Source organism: Triturus cristatus, chromosome 9, assembly GCF_964204655.1.
Source record: "Triturus cristatus chromosome 9, aTriCri1.1, whole genome shotgun sequence".
Lineage (NCBI taxonomy): Eukaryota > Metazoa > Chordata > Amphibia > Caudata > Salamandridae > Triturus > Triturus cristatus.
In genome coordinates, this window is record NC_140592.1 from 937562527 (window position 1) to 937582869 (window position 20343).

General features: G+C 52.6%; 1 protein-coding gene across 2 annotated transcripts in view; it reads left to right on the plus strand.

Annotated features, from left to right (window-relative positions):
* The window catches only part of TRIP11 (thyroid hormone receptor interactor 11), a 417310-nt gene that overhangs the window by 277653 nt on the left and 119314 nt on the right, over window positions 1–20343 (plus strand). The window lies entirely within an intron of this gene.

A 20343-nucleotide genomic window follows, 5' to 3' on the forward strand; every position in this document is an offset into this window, starting at 1 on the left:
AAGAGTTCTGGACAACCCTGGGCTTCAAAGAGGGGCTCCTCTTGAGATCTGCACCAGTCTACCCCCCGCCTCCGCTTCCTTATGGAAGGAGATCGGGCCTGAGACCAGAGAGTCACTATATCCCGCTTCGCTACTGCCACCGCTGTTCCCAGGAAATGCTTATCAGCCCGGGAGCCATCCAGGCCGTCAAACACACCCAGAAGCAATCTTATGGGATCATGGGGAATCCATTCAAGGATGGAGGTGGGAGACGGAATGTGTACCCTCAGGGCATGCCTAAGCTGTACGTATTTATAAAATTGGGAGGAATGGAGGGAGTAGCGCTGTTGCAAGTCCGCAAATTTTCTGATGTGGTCCCCAACCCAAACGTCCCCTGGAAGCGAGACCCCAATGTGGTCCCACCGACGAAAGTCCCTAAGGAAAGAGACCTCTCGCAGCCAAGTACCACACCACAGGAGCGTCTGTCTGGTAAGTTTCCGGTCCCATTTTGTGTAGCGCAGAGCTGTGCACCAAGCCAGGAGGACAGACCTAGTGATGGGGGGAGGACTTGCGGTATGGGGGCCCCGTATAGTTAGGCCTGGAGCTGCAGGAAATCCATCGATCTGAGTTCCACTTGGTACGCCGGGTCGGACAAGCCGCCCGCGAACCAGTCATGAACCACGATGAGTCTCGTGGCCAGATAGTAAAGGTGGAGGTTGGTTACACCCATGCCCCATAACTGGGGTGGCAAAAGAACGATGGATTTAACCCAGATCTTTTGACTGGGGGAGAATGTTTGCATTGTCAGCATTCCGTCCATCATTTGCTTGCTGTAACACATTTCGCCCTAAGTGGGATGGGTATGTCCAGACGTGGGTCCTTTGCCCACTGTGCCACTGGATTCAAGCTAGCCTGGCTGAAGAAGGGGTGACATACCCTGAAACCGGTCCCAGGATGCTTGTTTCTGGTCCAGGCAGGACCTGGCCTGGCAGTTCGGTCTGGACTGTTCCCATGGGGCACAGGGTCAAGACTGATTTGCATATGGCTGGGAAAATATAAAAAACGGGGGAGGACCATCATTTTAAAAAGGGCACTTCTGCCAAGGGGGTTAAGAGGAAGGGATTGCCATCTCCTGAGGTCCACTTTGACCCTAGTAACCTGGGGCGTAATATTCAGGGCCCATTACAGTTCTGGAGGTAGGGCGACCCAAACCCCCAGGTATTTAAAGGACTGCCTGCGCATGGGAATGGTCGTTTGCCAATCGAAGCAGGCACGGGACGGGTGGAGTGGGACCAGGGTGGACTTCGCCGGGTTGAGCCGAAGGCCCGAGACCCGTTCAAATGTGGAGAGGGCGTCCAAGCACCGTGGGCCGGAGTTCTCGGGGTCCGCCAGGAAGAGGAGGACGTCGGCGGCGTAAAGGGCGACCTTGTCGACATGAAAGGGGTCCCAATCCCAGCCTCGGATGCAGGAATCTTGATGTATGAGAGAGGCCAGGGGCTCCATCGCTAACGCAAATAAGAGCGGCGAGAGCGGACAGCCTTGGCGAGTGCCCCTCCGAATGGGGAATGTCTCCGAAAGCACACCATTAATGAGGACTCTTGCTTTAGGACTGGAATATAAAACACGAACGAGGCGTCGAAATGGAAGGCCGAATCCCAACACCCCCAGCTCATCCCCCAAATAGCTCCAGTCAACCGTGTCAAATGCTTTTTCCAAATCAATAAAAAGCAGGGCCAAATATGGAGTGAGATGCTGGCGGTGTGCAAGGGCGAGGTGGAGGCGGCGTATGCAGTGCCGGGTACCTCGGGCAGGCATAAAACCACATTGGTCCGGGTGGACCAAGTCATGTAAGTGGGGGCAGAGACGTTGAGCCAAGGCTGTGGCAAAGATTTTCACCTCGGTGTTGATGAGGGAAATGGGGCGGTAGTCCGCACAGGCCAGGGAGGGCGGTTGTGTCTTGGGGAGGACCACAATAGTGGCCACATCCGTCTCTGGAGGGAAGGACCCCGTGTCCACCACTTGTTGAAACAATTCCGCTAAATGTGGGACCCACACGGTAGGTCGCGTACTATTCTTGAGGGTAGCCATCCGGCCCCCGGCGTCTTACCGGAATGCAGGAGTGAAATGGCCCCGTATATCTCCTCCGGAGTAAAGGGGAGATCGAGAGTCTCCGAGACCATCTGTGGAAGGCGAGGCAGTTGGGCCTTGCCTCCGACAACAACGCAGCTAGGGAGGCTTCGGGGGGTCGGGCCGTGTAAAGATTAGCATAGTAGCCCACAAAGGCTTGGGCGATAGACCGAGAGGTGAAATGGTGAGCGCCGGCCGCGTCACGGACCTCGGGAATGATGCGGTTGGCTTTGGGGTATGAGACTAGGTTGTGGAGTAATTTGCCATTTTTATCTCCCCAGCCGTATACGCGAGCCACGGAGGAGAGCCAGAGCATTTTAGCGGAATCCAAGGAGATCTGACAGATCGCCTCACGGAGCAGTGCAAGTTGTTGGGCGGAATTAGCACTTTCAGTAGAAGCCTGAGCGGTTTCCAGCTGCGCAGCACGGGCTTCCAGCTGTACAAGGCGGGCGGCCTGGGCCGTGCGCCTCACGTGGACCAAGCCCCTAGCCACTCCTCGTATGGTGGCCTTGCCAGCCTCCCATAGTGTACCCGGCGAGGGGACCGAACCTGTATTGATCAAACAATATTCCTGCAACTCCCGCCCGAAGGACTCAAGTCCGCATATTGCAGAAACCAAGCATTCATCCACCAAGTCGTACAAACGCCATTGGGGGAAGTCCCAAGACGAAGGGAGACAGGGGAGTAATCCGAGATGCCTCGGGGCAGAATATTCGCCCCGGACACCAACTGGCAGTCGGGGGCCGGCAACAAGAACAGGTCAATACGAGAGTGAGTATGGTAGGCCGCCGAAGTGTAACTGTACTGTTCCCGATGGGGATTCCACACCCTCCAAGCGTTGCAGAGACCCTGAGCGGAGGACCAATCAGAAAGGCACTTAGCAGAGGCAAGACGAGACGCCATAGGGAGCACCTGTCGTGTCGCGAGGAGGTTGCATAACAGCATTGAAGTCGCCTCCGACAACAGTCAGACCCTGAGGAAAGGCGGAGACTACAAGTGTGAGGCGCCGAAGGGTAGATGGCATTGTGGGGGGGGTATATATACACACAAAAGATTAAGAGGGTGTCCCTCGATCTTGGCGGTCAATGCCACATAACGACCCTGTGTGTCCGTTTCAGCCCGTGTCAAAGTAAAGGGGAGACCCCTGCGGATCAATATGGTCACCCCCGGGAGCCCCGCATGAAACCAGAATGCCAGATCCTGTCAAACCCATAAGGGGGGATGAAGGTGCAATGAGTTCCCAGAAGGTGTGTTTCCTGTAGAAAAAGGATATCAGGTGCGTGGCGTTGGGCGCTGCGAAGAACAGCAGCTCGTTTTATGCAGTCTAATAGGCCATTGACGGTCCACGGCAAGATGGGGAGAGATCTACTTAAGGTAGACAACATCAGCGCGAGTAGTGTGTGTGGAGGACAGTGCAGGTAGACCCAGGTCCCAGGGGAAAGAACATCCCATAGCCGGGGCACGGGGGTGAGGATCATGCAGTCTGGTAAGTCTCTTGTCGTCATCGGTAGCATGTGTGCACAGAAAGCAGCTTCGAAAAACAAAGAACAGCGGCCCGTAGGTGGCCAAAAACAATAAACAATCGGAAGACAACGGTCTGCCCACCCTCCCTTCCCCCCAACACCCCCCACCCTACACTTCTGGAGCTTGGTCTTGGCAAAGGTTGACCCCTCCATATAGACGGATATGAAATCGTTCACAGCTGCAGGAGAGTCAAAGAAACATAACCTGAACCTCAGTCTACTAAGCTCTGAGGTCCCGCTCCATCTTCCGCCCCGGATCCATGAATCGCGGAGCTCCTGGACAAATCAGAGTCAGACATGGTAGGGTGCAACGACCCAGAGGGGTCTGGGACCCAGCTCCGATCGATCATGGACCCGGACAAGCTGTGGGGCCCCGGAGGCACCTCAGAGGAAATAAGCAGTTGGGACACAGTGGCAGGTGAGCTGGAGGCCCCGCTGCGTCGATCACCCTTCTTGCGGGACCGAGTGCAGCGTCTTTGCGGTTTGGGAAGAGTTGGTGATGGTTGTCTTGGCTCCCGCCTGGCAGGGGGGGAAACGGGGCGAGTCCGGAGGGGACGCTCCTCTGTGAGCCAAGTTCATGCTGCTTGAGGGGTGTCAAAGAAGAGTGTCTTATTCTGAAACACCACTCTGAGCCGGGCTGGGAAGAGGAGACCATAGCGGAGACCCAGATTGCGAAGTTTCTGTTTGACGTCATCATAGGTTCGGCGTTGGGCCTGCACCTCCCTGGTGTAATCCGGAAAGAGCATAATCCTGTTGTTTTGGTAGGACACTGGACCCTGCGACCTCGCTGCCCCTAGAATAGCGTCCCGGTCACAGAAGTTGAGGAACCTCATGATGATGGGCCAAGGTGGGGCCCCTGGCGGAGGTCGAGGAGCCAGGGAGCGGTTGGCCCGCTCGATCGCGAACCATGGGGAGAGGGATTCCTTAGGTGTCCAGGACCGTATTCAGGTTTTCAGAAACATGTCAGCCCGGCCCTGTTCGACCCCTTCGGGAAAACCTATGAGCGTAGGTTATTCCTTAGTGACCTGTTTTCGGCATCTTCGGCCCGGCGATGCAGTTCGGAGGTCCGAGTTTGGAGCTGGGCCACCTGTGTCTTCAGCTGGCATATGTCATCCTCGGCTGAGGAAATACGCGATTCCGCCTCCGAGATCCAGGTCGTCGCATTGCTCAGGTCTTGGCGAATGAGGGCCATGTCCACTCTTTTTTTTTTTTTTTTTAAAAACCTTTATTCTTCAAAATCAGGGACACAGCTATTCAGCCGACAACCCGGAGGTTCGGCAGCTTCAAAAGAGCAGTACAAATGAGCGTCCACAGTGCACAGAAAGGAGAAGCAAAAAGGTTCTATTTTAAATAAACACAAACACAAACCAAACCCAAGCAAGGCGAAAAAACACTGAATACACCTGGTGATTGCCCCTCAGGGGAGACCGGACCCCCCTCGTCTATCAGTCATAGTGCTGTGATAAGAGGAAAAGGGGAAAAGCAGAGACTCAATAAGTCAATTAACAATCAAAAAAAAAAAAAAATTTACAGAGCTGGAAAGAATGCTAGGGAGAAAGCTGCTCCTCGGGGGGGATCCGGATCAGGAGCCAGACATATGCCCCCCCTATATTGGTTCCACCGCCCCCAAATAGCATGCCACTTCCGAGGGCGCCCTCTAGCGCAGTATACTGTCTTTTCCCTAAACATATTCCAGTCCATGTTTTCCTTCCACGCAGCCAATGTGGGGGGTCCCGCGGAGCCCCACAGGCGCGCGATGTCTCGCTTAGCCACCATGTTACCCAGAGTCACCCACTGGGTCTGTGCCTCATCATAATCAGTAGGCCCCCAAACATTCAAGAGACAACACCGCGCCTCCGGCTGCATAACAATGCCCGTCACCTCCCCCATTACCGCATGGACTCTCCTCCAAAATTCCATGATGACGCCACACTCCCAAATGATATGCAGGAAGGTACCCACCATACCACAGCCCCTCCTACATAAGCCCTCCTCAGAAAATCCCATACGAACCAGCCTTGGCCCCGTAACATAAACTCTGTGGAGTATTTTGAGCTGCACCAGCCGCAGACGCGACGGAATCGCGACCTCCTTAGGAGAGGAGACCGCAGACTGCCAGTCCTCGTCATCCAGCTCAAGACCGTCCCTAGTCCACTGATCCCGCAACCCCAATAGCAGGTCAGCCCGAACATTAATCAATTTCTTATAAATAAGAGAGATCGTACTCTCTGGCAAATGGCCATCAAGGATCCGGTCCTCCAAGGGAGAGGACTCAGGCACCCTCTCACCTTCTACGAGAACTGACCGCAGGGCATGACGCACCTGGACATAGCGAAAAAACTCGGATTTCCCCAACTCATACTCCTTCTGCAGCTCTTCAAAGGACTTCACCCTACCCTTAATCAGCAAATCTCCAACCCTGTAGATACCGATCAAGTCCCATTTCTCAAATCCTTTTGTATGCCAAAGCTTCCCTAATTTTTCAGAGTCAAACAACGGGGTAGCAAGGGTGAGCCTATCCTTCCAGCCCAGCGAGTCAGTAGCCAACTTCCACACCCGCACCGCCACCCCCGTAGGCCCTGTAAGGGATGAGTCCAGCGACCTCGAGTACAACGCTCTGTGATAATTACCGCCGCGCAACAACCACCGGTCCATGGCGTAGCCGGGGCTCAGCGCCGGACCATAGAAACCATGATTAATCGCGCTCAACTGGGTGGCCCAGTAATAACGTCGAATGTCCGGAAGCGCAATACCCCCGTCGTACCATGGAAGCGTCAACTTAGCAATCGCTATGCGCGGCCTCCCATCCCACAACAGCGATCGTTGGAGGCTTTCGACCTCCCGAAAGTAACTGGCCGGGACCCAATCGAGAGTATTCTGCAAGGCGTAGAGGAATCGGGGAAGAGACATCATTTTGAACAAGGCGGCGCGCCCGAGGAGGGAGATCGGCATCCTCCGCCAGCCCGCAACATCCCGCCGCAAACGCGCCAGGGGAGGGAGCAGGTTCCTCTCATACCGCAAAGTGGAATCAGTGGAGATAAAAATCCCCAGGTACAAGAAACCCTGCTGGGCGATCTGGATCGAACAATTGCGCGGGACAGGTGGAACATCGCCACTCAGAACATACAGATATGACTTACTCCAATTGATGACAAGACCAGAGTTCTTACCAAAAGATGTCAGAACGTCACAAACCACTATAAGCGAGTTCTTGGGCGAGGCGAGATATAACAGGATATCATCGGCATAGAGCGAGATACGGTCCTCGTGGTCAGGCGACCATCTAAGCCCACGTATATCCGGGTGCCAGCGTATCCACGCCGCCAGCGGTTCGAGAGCAAGGGCGAACAACAAAGGCGACAGGGGGCAACCCTGTCGGGTGCCCCTCCCAAGCTGAAACGGAGTCGACGCCCGCCCGTTTACCACAACACTCGCAAGGGGACCCTCATAAAGCAACCTCACCCAGCTCACAAACCCAGGGCCAAAGCCGAACTTGGCAAGCACAGCCCACAGATATGCCCACTCCACCGTATCAAAAGCCATCGTGGCGTCAAGAGACGCCACAATAGCTGGTTCTCGCAGCGTGCTCGCCCTGGCAATCACTCCATGAAGACGTCTAAGGTTTAACGCAGTGTTACGGTGCGGGATAAAACCCGATTGATCCGGGTGGATCAAATCTCCAAGTACCCGGACCAAGCGGCCCGCCAGGATTTTAGCCAGAATTTTCGGCTCAGCATTAAGGAGTGATATTGGCCGATAGGAGGCACACTTGTCCCGGGGTTTACCGTCCTTGTGTATCACCACAATCGTCGCCAGTCGCTGGTCCAACGGAAGGAACCCACTCCCCCGCGCCTCCACAAACATGGCGCGCAGGTGAGGAGCGACCCTATCCGGGAACAGCTTATACAAGTCAATCGGCAAACCATTTGGGCCTGAGGCCTTGCCCGAGTTCAGCGCGCGGATAGCACCCGCCACCTCATCAACCGTTATATCTCCATCGAGGTCCTCTCTATCTACGTCAGAAAGGCAGGGCAGAGAGATGTCACGCAGAAGGTCACACGAATCCTCAGTTGGCCTATCCGAAACCGAGGCGTAAACCATACGGAAATAATCCGAAAAACACTGTACTATACCCTCGGGATCAACAACCACCTCTCCCCCCTCTTTCGTCAGCTCCGGCACCACTCTATGAACACGTTCTTTTTTTATCCAGCCACGCTAGGAGTTTCCCAGCCTTATCGCCAACATCATACAAGCGACCCTGCTGTTCCCTACTGAGGGTCTTGGCGGCATTCACCACCAGGTCCCTATATTCCGCTTGCTTCAAGCTCAGATTATGCAGTGAGGCCGCTGTAACCTCCCCCTCGAGCCACCTCTAAAGCCGCGATCTCATCCTCAACCTGTATAACCTCGCCATCTCTCCGGCGCTTGGCGGCCACTACCAAGGAGAGGGCCTCCCCTCTCAACACGGTCTCAAATGCTTCCCACAACGACACAGCCGAGTCAACGGAGCCCTGATTGTCCTTAAAATAGTGGTCAACTGTCTTCAGCAGCGCACTACGCATCTTGGGATCACGAAAGTACCAGGGGTTAATAGGAGCAACCCTACCCCCTCCCTCGCGACCGACATCCAGCCGGACCCACACTGGCGAATGATCAGATATACCCCGTGCCATATGCCTAGCCTCCGATACCAATGAGGCATGCGCAGCCAGAGTGAGCAGATAATCAATCCGAGAGAGACTACCATGTGCCCCGGAGTGGAAGGTATATTGGCTCTGCGTGGGATGCCGGAGCCTCCAGCAGTCAACCAAGCCGAGAGTATCTATAAAGTCTGGAAGCCACTTCTGAGCCCCCCCGGTGTCCCTGGGCGGGTACCTATCCAGCAACCCAGAGCCAACAGCATTAAAGTCCCCCCCCACCACTAGCATACCCTCTGGGAGGTCCAACAAGGCCCTACCCAGATCTGCAAACGTGGAGGCCTGCAGGGCGGGAGGGACATAAACCGAAACCAACACCAACGTTCTTCCCTCCCACCTCCCCGCCACCGCCACAAACCTCCCCCTATCATCAACAATGGTGGAGTCCACCTCGAAAGGTAGTGAAGCTCTAACCAGGATGCCCACACCCCTGGAGCCTGAGGAGAATCCCGAATGAGCGATGAGTTTGTAACCTTTCCTATTGAGAGCATAGCAAGTATTACCTATGAGGTGTGTCTCCTGCAGTAGGGCCACATCCGGCAAAGACCGTTTCAAGAACTGCAAGACTATCCCCCGCTTAATACGATCTCCCAAGCCATTAACATTCCAGCTAATAATATTTAAGCCCCTACCCCCCATCCCCACACACAAAGAGGCCCATCCCCCACCCGAAGAGCCACCATTGAACAAGCCTGACAACCATTACTACGCCTTGCAAAAACAAACCCCCCAACAACCCCAACATCCCAACTCTCCCCCCCACCCTGCACCCCTGCTGCAGCTTACAAAGCCCCCCGAACTTGCAGTGTGCCTGTCGCCCTACCAAAACACAAAACTACAAAAAGTACCCTGAGGGAGGAAAGAGCTCCCATCTTCCCCCCGCAACCCTCCGTAGTACTGCAATCAGCTGCAAGTCTTTGTCCGGGACCAAAGCAGGACAGTCCGGCTCCAAAGGCATCAGCCCTGCCCATCCCGGTCACCTTCCACGTCTGTGGCAGCATCCCCGCCGGTCCGTCGCCGGGGCAGAGCGTCCAACCAGTCTCCGGCCATGGCAGGCGACTCGAAGAAGAAAGTCCGGTCCTCATACACCACACGTAATCTGGCAGGGAAAAGCATAGCATACTTCAGGTCCCTCTCCCGAAGACGTCTCTTCACCCCCAGGAAACTCTGCCTTTGCTTTTGCACCAATTGGGTGAAGTCAGGATAAAAACTCACTGAGGCGTTCTGAAAAGGGACCGGGCCCGTCACCCGCGATGCTTGCAGGATAGCATCCCGATCTCGGAAGTGAAAGAGCCGGGCGACAATCGGTCTCGGGGGGGGCTCCCGCCCTGGGCCTCCTGCCAGGAACTCTGTGAGCCCGCTCAACTGCAAAAAACTTCCCAAGGCCCTTAGGCTTCAGATGGTTAAGCACCAAGTCCTCCACGAGCAGGTCTACGGAGATCTCGCCCGAGGATTCCGGGACCCCAATAATGCGCACGTTGTTACGCCTGGCCCGGCCCTCAAAGTCCTCCAGCCGGCGGGCGGAGAGGTCGTTCTCGGTCCGCAGCTTACGAACTTCGGTCTGAAGTTCCGAGACATCATCAGTGAGGCCAGTGGTCTTGAGATCAAGGGACTTAACCCGCTCATTGGTTTTGCCCAGATCCGCGCGGATCAGGTTGACATCCACCAAGATAGTATCCACTTTATGCGCCAGGGCATCAAACTGTCGCCCAATCGAGGTCTGCATCCCCTCGAGCGCTCCCATGACATCCTGCAACGAGAGCTCCGAGGTCGGGGATGAGTCAGCTTTCTGTGCGTCCAGTGACTGGCCCGATCCACCAGGCGATCCCTTCTGCTGGGCATAGCGGTCCATATTGTTGGATTGGGTATAGGCTCCCCGTCTGGTAGCCTTGGGTTTCGGCCTATCCACCTCTGCTCTACCCGACATTGCTGGCACAGAGCGATCCGGTGCAGAGAGACGACCCTCTCTCAGTCAGAGGGAACAGGAGAAGCCGGATCTGCAATAGCCAGTCAGAGCAGGGCGCAAGGCGTCCGGAGGATAGTGAAGCATCAGGATGCACTCCCGGGCCTAGGCAAACAAAGGGCAAGAAAGTGAAAGTGAAAGTACGGCATTCTCCGTCCGCCAGTTCACACCTCGCCAGGCCGCTGTTGTTCAATTAGTGGCCGGGCATCCTGCCAACTCCAGCCCCTGGCATCCCTCGGAGGTAGGCCTCAATCTTCCGCCGTGCACAACTCCGGTCACCGGTGGGCGATCCGACCCCGGGCAGCATCAATCGCCTCAGCAATGAGTCATCTACAGGATGCCGTGCATGTATAACAGGATTTAAGACAGGATAATCGACGGAGGGCACGTGGGTCCCGGGAGCTCAAAGCTCACGCGGCCATCTTGGTCCGCCATGTCCACTCTTACCTCACCAATCTTGTTCTCCACCGCAGTTTCTGAGGCATCAATTGCTTGTAGGATTGTGGAGAGATCGCCTCCTGCGGGGGTGGGGGCCTTCGACACCCCCCCTCCTCACATCCCCCCCCCCCCCCCCCCCCACCGCTAGGGTCCCGGTCACTGGTGGTGTATTGGTCCATCTTTGTCTGGGTTGGCGGAGCAGATGCCCTCGGGCCACAGTCCCTGCCCATCGCGGCTGTGGAGGAGGTACCTGCCGCCGGAAGGATGTAGGGAGTGAGAGAACCGACACCCAGGCCGTCAATGCTCGGACTCGGGCGCCACGGCCAGACCCCCAAGGCCAAGGGGCAACCAACACGACCATGGGGACTCCTCCCTTCGCCGCCGTCTGATGCGATGGCCGAAAAGGGCAGCACTGCCCACCGTCTGGGAAAGACTGGCTGGAGATAGGTAAGTTGGGCCTCAAAAGGTCTGTCCGCCGCTCCTCAGCACCGGCAGCCGAGAAATAGGCCTGTTATCCCAGGCTATTGGCATGTGGAGGGTCCGGTACCACCCAGAGGACCACAATCCCAGCAGAAGGGACCACCCCCACAACAGGAGCGGCCAGGGAGGTCCATCCCGTGTGCACAGGCCGGCGGACGCCGAATTACACCCCCAAATGAGCAGCGTGGCGTGGAGGCGGTTAAGGGGGCAAAATAGCGAAGGAGGAGGAGGGTGGGTGAGTGCGCCAACAGCGTCCCCCCGCATCCCGCTGCCCAATTCAGCAGCCGATCCCGGTCAAGGGCCCCACTCCCCGGCCAACTAGAGGCAAGATCTCAGAGAAGCTCCCACACCCTCGAGTGGCCAGCAAAGTTCAAGGCAGGGGATGAGGCCTCGGTGGAGACACAGGGAGTGGAGGACAGAGGGGCACCAAACCAGTCCTGGGCCGCGCTTCTGGAAGCACACCACCAGCACCCCTGTCCACCAGTCCAGGGGGAGGCCGTGCCAAATACAGCGTGTCCCCAGCGTCCGGCGAGGCACTTCAGCAGGGAGCCAGAGCACTGCACTCCCCCCATCACAGTCCCAGTGGGGGAGGCCGACCGGAGCCGTGGCAGCGCAGGCTGCTTATGCTGGGAAGGAGGGGGGGGGGGCCCAACCCCTATGCCGCTACCTGCCCCGGTAGCCGAGCACCGTACACCCCCATTAACTGGAACAGCCTGGAAGATGACCTCGGGCCGGCTGACCCCGGGGAGGAATCAGCCTGTTCCACGCCTCTCACAGGGCCTGCTGCATGGAAAAGGGGTCCGCAGCCGGGACGTCAGGCGCTGATGCTCCGCATGCAGGCCTCGCCACAGAAGCACGGGATCGCGGTGATTTGTAGGCGGGGGGGGGGGGGAGAAACCAAGCAAATCTCCGTCAGGCTCCGTCACCCCGCTGCAACCACCGGGGAAGATAGGCAGCGGTGTGGCGAGGCACAGGGCCCAGGCTCAGGGCCGTCGCGGCGAGGAGGCCGCCATGTCAGGAATCATGGGCCACATCAAGAAGGGGAGCTAAGCGGGACGGTGTAGTCTCCGTTTCGCCCGCCGAGGGTAGCGAGACGTTGCAGGTTAAGCGTAGAACCCCGTAGGGAGGCCAAGGGGTGTGGATGGCAGCTGTGAACGGGCAGATCAGAGGCGGATGACGGAAGGGGTCCGGAGCGCTCTTAAGAGTGCGACCGCCATCTTGACGCCTCAGGCGTTCTTATTTTTAAAAGAAGTATATCATGAGATGTAGGCACTCGCATGTTGGATCTTGATTTTTGGGTCAGGTGGGTGGGGTCGCGCAGGGGGGGGGGGGATGGAGGCGGGACGGCTTTAATTAAAATTAAAATAAAAACGTACCTTTCCGGTTCCTGCGCCTCCTCAGCTCCTGGCTGGGTCCCGCGTTTTCCTTCTGCTTTCCTCAACAGGAAGCAGCCACAGGCAGCCTCCCTCCCGTAAGCCAGTAACAATGCTGCAATGGCAGAGGGCCGACCAAACCGGGCCCACAGCATTGGGCAAGCCTCTTCTCCCCCACCCACCCGCCCCCAATCAGGCATAACCTTCTGCTTTCTCACAGTAAGAAAAGCAGAAACATAAAATGGTATTTAAAATACCATTTTATCTTTCTGCTTCTCGCACTGCGAGAAAGCAGTGGGGCAGTGGGGCAATGCTCCTCCGCCCTAATGGAGGAGCTGCCCCTGGGTACCTTAGTACTGTATGCTAGGGACTTACAAGGGTACACCAGTAGCCAATTGTGGAGGTACAGAAGTACTTACTAAGTCAAATATAGGGAAGAAGCACAGTGACTGGAGTCCTGATTAGCAGGATCCCAGTAGGACTAGTCAAAAAAACAGACTGACACCAGCAAATCGTGGGGGTAAACATTGAAGCAGAGCCTACTTTCCTACACCAACCCATTATTTTGTCTCCGCCAATGAGTAGATGGATCCTTCATTGAATTTCCTGCTAGATATTTACACCTCAGGTCGAATGAGAGCTCTGATCCTTGTTTAGCTTTGCAAAGCATTTTCAAGTAGATTACTTTAACCCCTTCGCTGCTAGGCCTTTTCCCCTCCTGTGCTAAGCCTTTTTTGGGCTATTTGGGGTAGTGCGCGCTTAGGCCCCTGTAACTTTTTGACCACATTAGGTATCCACGCCAAATTTGCGTCCTTTTCTTCCAATATCATGGGGATTCTAAAGGTACCCAGGGTTTGTGGATTCTCCTAGAGGGTTCCCAGAAATTAGTCAAAATACAGCAAAATTTTGTTTTTTTTGTGAAAAATGGGGAAAAGTGGCTGCAAATGAAAGCGTCTGGGTTTTTCTCTGCAAATGATATCAAAAAAGGGTTTGTGGGGCTGAAATCACAATTTCTCCAGCTTTTAGGGAATGACAGATTTTTGTCAGAAATCCAACATTTTTTACAGTTTTGACATTTTTCTGGGACATACCCTATTTTTGCTATTTTTTTGTGCTTTCAACCTCCTTCCAGATAACGGTAGAAAAGCAATAATGGATCCTGGAAAGCTATACATTTTTGAAAAGTAGACAAAATTCTGAATTCAGCAAGGGGTCATTTGTGTAGATCCATCAAGGTTTCTTTATAGAAACTAACAGGTAAATATAGGAAAAATTAAAAATTTGTTGAAAAAAGCAGCCTTTTGAGTCAACGTTTTCACCTGTAACTTCTTCGAATTATGACATCTCTTTGAAAGCAATGTACCGTTACATCCGGTGGACCTTCCTGGTTGTGGGGATATATAGGACTTGTAGGTTCACCAAGAGCCCAACGAACCCAGAGTAAAAAACTGAGCAGCATTTTGTAATGGTTTTTTTTTTTTTGTTCCGGGTATATAGCAATTATTGTGGGAAAATGTATAGATGGAAAAATCGGTATGAAAGACACCTATGTATTTCTGAAATAGGAACAAATTACAGAGTTTAGAAACAGTGCATATTTGGACATTTTCGAAATTGGGCATACTCATACTTGCATGACAATTATTGGTCATTTTTCAAAATGACTTTTTTTTTACACAATGTCTTTCATTTGGAAGGGAGAAATGCATCAAAAATCAATAGGTAATAACAGTTGCTTTACAAATCTGAACTACCCTAAGTCTACCGATAAAAATGGTACCTCACTTGTGTGAGTAGGCATAGTGCCCACGACAGGAAGTGGCTCAAAACCTAAGGTGAACACACCACATTTTCACACTGAAAATTTACACTTTTTTTGCGAAGAGTCTAGCTGTAGTTTTTGAACCCTAGCCCTGACGGCACCTAGGGAAACCTAGCAAACCTATACATTTTTGAAAACTAGACACCCAGGGGAATCCAGGATGGGGTGACTTGACTGCCTCCCACCATGGTCTGCTACCCAGAATCCCTTGCAAACGTAAAAAATTGACAAAAAAAACAAATTTTCCCCATATTTCTGTGATGGAAAGTTCTGGAATCTGCGTGGATCCACAAATTTCCACCCACCCTGCGTTCCCCAAAGTCCTACGAGAAAAATGGTACCTCACTTGTGCGGGCCGGCATAGTGCCCGCGACAGGAAACGGCGCAAAACGCAACGTGGTCACACGTCAAGTTTGCAGTGAAAAATGACCCCTTTTTGGCAAAGTGACTAGCTGTAGATTTTGAACCCTAGCCCTGCCGGCACCTAGGGAAACCTAGCAAACCTATACATTTTTGAAAACTAGACACCCAGGGGAATCCAGGATGGGGTGACTTGACTGCCTCCCACCATGGTCTGCTACCCAGAATCCCTTGCAAACGTAAAAAATTGACAAAAAAAACAAATTTTCCCCATATTTCTGTGATGGAAAGTTCTGGAATCTGCGTGGATCCACAAATTTCCACCCACCCTGCGTTCCCCAAAGTCCTACGAGAAAAATGGTACCTCACTTGTGCGGGTCGCCATAGTGCCCGCGACAGGAAACGGCGCAAAATGCAACGTGGTTACACCTCAATTTTGCAATGAAAAATGACTCTTTTTTGGCAAAGTGACGAGCTGTAGTTTTTGAACCCTAGCTCTGCCGGCACCTAGGGAAACCTACCAAACCCACGCATTTCTGAAAACTAGACACCCGGCGGCTTCCAGGGAGGTATGGCTTGCGTGGATCCCCCAACGTTTCCTTACCCAGAATCCCCTGCAAACCTTAATTTTAGCTGAAAAAATCACTTTTTTCACACATTTTGGGGTGGGAAAGTTGTGGCATCACCGGGTTCACACACATTTACCACCACCCAGCGTTCCCCCAGGTCTCCCGGTAAAAATGGTGCCTCACTTGTGTGGGAGGCCCAAGTACCCGCGGCAGGCAAGGGCCCAAAAAAGGAAACGTTGGGGGATCCACGCAAGCCATACCTCCCTGGAAGCCGCCGGGTGTCTACTTTTCAGAAATGCGTGGGTTTGGTAGGTTTCCCTAGATGGCCGCCGAGCACCGGGTCAAAAACCAAAGTGACCCCCCTTGCAAAACCAGGTGGTTTTGCGATAGGCCATTTTGATGTCACCTCACTACGTTTTCGGCCCTTGCCTGCCGCGGGTACTTGGGCCTCCCACACAAGTGAGGCACCATTTTTACCGGAAGACCTGGGGGAACGCTGGGTGGTGGTAAATTTGTGTGAACCCGGTGATGCCACAACTTTCCCACCCCAAAATGTGTGAAAAAAGTGATTTTTCCAGCTAAAATTGAGGTTTGCAGGGGATTCTGGGTAAGGAAACGTTGGGGGATCCACGCAAGCCATACCTCCCTGGAAGCCGCCGGGTGTCTAGTTTTCAGAAATGCGTGGGTTTGGTAGGTTTTCCTAGATGGCCGCCGAGCACCGGGTCAAAAACCAAAGTGACCCCCCTTGCAAAACCAGGTTAACTATTGTTCCTACAGCGTGAGAATTTTGGAGTAAAATTGCAAAGAAAATGTGTCTGACATTTTGAGGTTTGCAGGACATTGGGGATAAAAACATTTTTTTGAATTCACAAGAGAGACATCACCATGAACTCCCATGGGTTTTCGACAATATCTACAGTTGGTGGGTTATTCTTAAATGGAAAGTGTACCTTGGCAGAGAAACTAAAGACAACATTGCTGCACAACCATCTATTCCTCAAACACACACACATACTGGTTGGATTTGGCACAAGGGCGAGTCATGGTTCAGTGTATTAAATTTTATTAACTAGAGATTTCACAAAAATGAAATGCACTGTCAATAATTAAATTCACAAAAAACCAAACCAATGACTCGCAGCTCGTGAGCTGTAAAGCCACGTCAAGGCACCAACCACTTTACAGGCCATTCACACACCTTTCATACGTGATACAAACAAGACCATTCGCACCACCAGGTACAAAAGCAACACAGTACAAAATTCACCAAAAAGGGACAAGGTACACCCTGCTTCAGAAAGACAAATATTACTGCACAGCCATCTAATCCGCAAGCACACACACATACTGGTTGGATTTGGCACGAGGGTGAGTGATGGTTCAGTAGATACAATTGTATTAACAAGTGATTTCACAAAACATGAAATGCACTGGTTATAATTGAAAGGGCGAGAAACTGAACCATTGACTCACAGCTCGTGAGCTGTAAAGCCACGACAAGGCACCAACCTCTTTACAGGCCATTCATACACCTTTCATACGTGTGAGACATACAAAACCATTCACACCGCCAGCCGCGGGCCCATCACATAACAAAACTCACACCAGCACACAGCGCCATTCAAGGGCCCATCACTTTCACACGCCCACAATCCAGACACAGCAACTACACATGCTGATGGATTGCGTGGAGTGGCACTCAGCTAGCAGTGTGTGTAGTGACCAGCAGAAAGTCACTACTCACACACAGCCAGCCGAGCTCCAGTCCACACACACCGCTAGCAGAGCACCAGTCCACACACACCGCTAGCAGAGCGCCAGTCCACGCACACCGCTAGCCATGCGCCAGTCCAGGCACACTGCCAGCCAAGCGCCAGTCCAGGCACACCGCCAGCCAATCGCCAATCCATGCACACCGCCATCCAAGCTCCAGTCCACTGACACCTCCAGCCAAGCACCAGTCCACACACACCACCAGTCCACGCACACCGCCAGCCAAGTACCAGTCCATGCACACCGCCAGCCAAGCACCATTCCACGCACACCGCCTGCCAAACTCCAGGCCACGCACACCACCAGCCAAGCTCCAGTCCACGCACACCGCCAACCAAGCTCCAGTCCACGCACACCACCAGCCACGCACCAGTCCACGCACACCGCCAGTCCATGCACACCGCCAGTCCACGCTCACCGCCAGCCAAGCACCATTCCACACACACCACCAACCAAGTGCCAGACCACACACACCAACAGCCAAGCGCAAGCCTACACACACCGCCATCACATTTAGGATTTTTTTAGAAAAAAATAAAAACACAAACAAATCGCAAATAGATACAAATCTTCTAACAGAAAATCAGCAACTAAATGCATTGCACTAACACCAGCCTTGAAACAGAATCAAATTATCCAAAGAATACAGACCAGGCAGTTCACTTTACCACTCATGAATGCTCCCAATAATTCTTTCGCGTGTGGTACGCTCTAAAACAAGCAAGAAGACACAGTGCAGGATGAGAAGGACAGTCGGGGCAGTACATACGACTCTCCTTCCGCGTACCTCTTCGCCAACAGACTCTACATCTCCTACTGGGAAAATCTTTTGAGGGTGTGGGAGGAATGTGATCTGGAAAGTGGCGATCTTTCAATCTAGCAACATCCTCCACCACTCCAACTCTAGGAACACTTGCCTGTTCCACTACAACAAGGCTGCCTATTACAGACTCCTGAAACTTAGCAAAAGTCATCTTTGACTCAGGGCAAGAATCCTGGAACACAACAAAAGCATTAAACATTGCCAAGTGGAAAAGATGGATAGCCAACTTCTTGTACCAAATGTAAGCCTTACGAAGAGCAGTGTAAGGTTCCAACCTCTGATCTACTCTGTCAACACCACCCATGTGCCTATTGTAGTCTAAAATGCACACAGGTTTGCGCGCTTCAGCGACCTGACCCCAAACAGTCACAGGTGCAGTGCTTTCATCATGGATGGTAGTCAGCATGTAGACATCTCTCCTGTCTGTCACAGCAAGAAGCTCCTGGCAACGCAACGCACTGTCCCCGCACAAGCTTTTGACAAACAAGTTCTTTCGGGAAACCTTTACGGTTAGAGCGGATTGTGCCACTAGCAACAGTGTCCACTTTGGCCAATTCCCTGAACAACCGCACACCAGTGTAGAAGTTATCTACATATAAATGGTGGCCTTTGTTAAAAAATCCTCTACCAAGTTCCCAAACAATTTTCTCAGTCACTCCAAAAGTGGACGGACAACCAGGGAGGTTAATCCTAGATTCCTTACTGGTGTACACCCTGAAATTAGAGACATATCCAGTCCTACTGTCACACAGCATATACAGCTTTATTCCATAGCGTGCCCTCTTGCTAGGAATGTATTGCCTAAAAACCAAGCGGCCCTTGAACAACACCAAAGACTCATCCACTGCAATTTCTTTCCCAGGGGCATAAATCTCAGAAAATCGATCAACAAAGTGATCAAGGAGAGGCCTAATCTTAAAAAGACGGTCACAGTCAGGGTGATCTCGTGGCAATGCTGAACCATTATAAACAAAATGCATCATCCGAAGCAGAAGCAAATACCTGTCACGACTCATGACTGCCGGAAAAATAGACGTTGCCATCAAGGGACTGCTAGACCAATATGAAGACATTGATGGCTTCTTTAGCAAGCCCATCAAAAAAGTTAAACCCAAGAACTTCTTCATCTCTTCAACATTTGTGGGAGTCCACCGGGTAGCTCTAGAGTGTGACTGGCACTGTTGTCCCTCAAAAACTGTTCGGCATACAAATTAGTCTGCTCAACAATCTCTGCCAAAAACACATCGTCCATAAACAACTGAAAAAAATTTACCGGCAAAAAGTTTTCAGTATCCACTCTAGACCCTGGAACACCAGTAAACTCTGGCAATGCCGGCTGCACCATGCCAGGGGCAACCCAGAGGTCATCACTTTCAAAGGGAAGCCTTGCAGCCCCAGCCTGCAGCCCAGATGCCTCTTGCCGCACTACACCAACGGGAAGCCTTGCAGTCCCAGGCTGCAGCCCAGATGCCTCGGCACATCAGTCTCCTCCTCTAACACAGGCACTTCATCCGCACTAAGAGTATCTTCATCATCCGATGACTCCATACGGAGAGACAACTCACTGCCAGAATCGTCCCCTGCCTCCTCTCCCTCAGATGCAGAGCCAGTCTCTGAACCATGGTCAGAGGAAGACTCAAACAGCAAACCAACAACCTGCTGAGCAGTAATCCTGCGGCTAGCCATTATACTTACTAAGATAGAAGACTGCACAAACAAGTCAACAACAACCAACAATGTGCAAACCAAGTAAGTAAAGAAATGTGTACCTTTATCACAAAGATCAATGTACTCAAAAACTATACAATTCAATTACAAGAGACAGCTGCACTCACCAGAAACCAACTCTGCAGTGACACAGCAAAAACCAACGATATCCAACTAGAAAGAAGAAAAAAAAAATTACTCACAAGACAACAAAATACACATCGAGCACCAATGCAAAAAGTTTTTGACACTCAAAAAACAAACATACTGCTATTATTACACCATTGGCAAAAAAAATTCATGCAGAGAAATCAAACACATTTACATCGTACAAAAAAAAGTCTCTTACCAAACTACACAAACAGCAGAACCACCAGTAACAAAACGGCACAATGAAAAGAGCAAACGCCTTAACCTAGAACTAAAAAGTAAAAAAAAAACATTACAATTGCAATTCACAAAACATATAACAATAAACATTATAACATGCTAAGTCACTACCCAAATGGTCAATCGGGTTGTGTGCCAGGTGGTGCAGAAAACAGCAGGAAAATAAAGGCTACTCTGTCCCGGGGCGGGTGGGCCAAATACATATTATAATAAATTGCACCCTGGAAGCAAGGGGTCAATTCGATTTTTATTTACACTAATTCCCTGGTGTCTAGTGGGTTTTTCTGCCCCCCCTGGGACCAGAAACGGCTACACA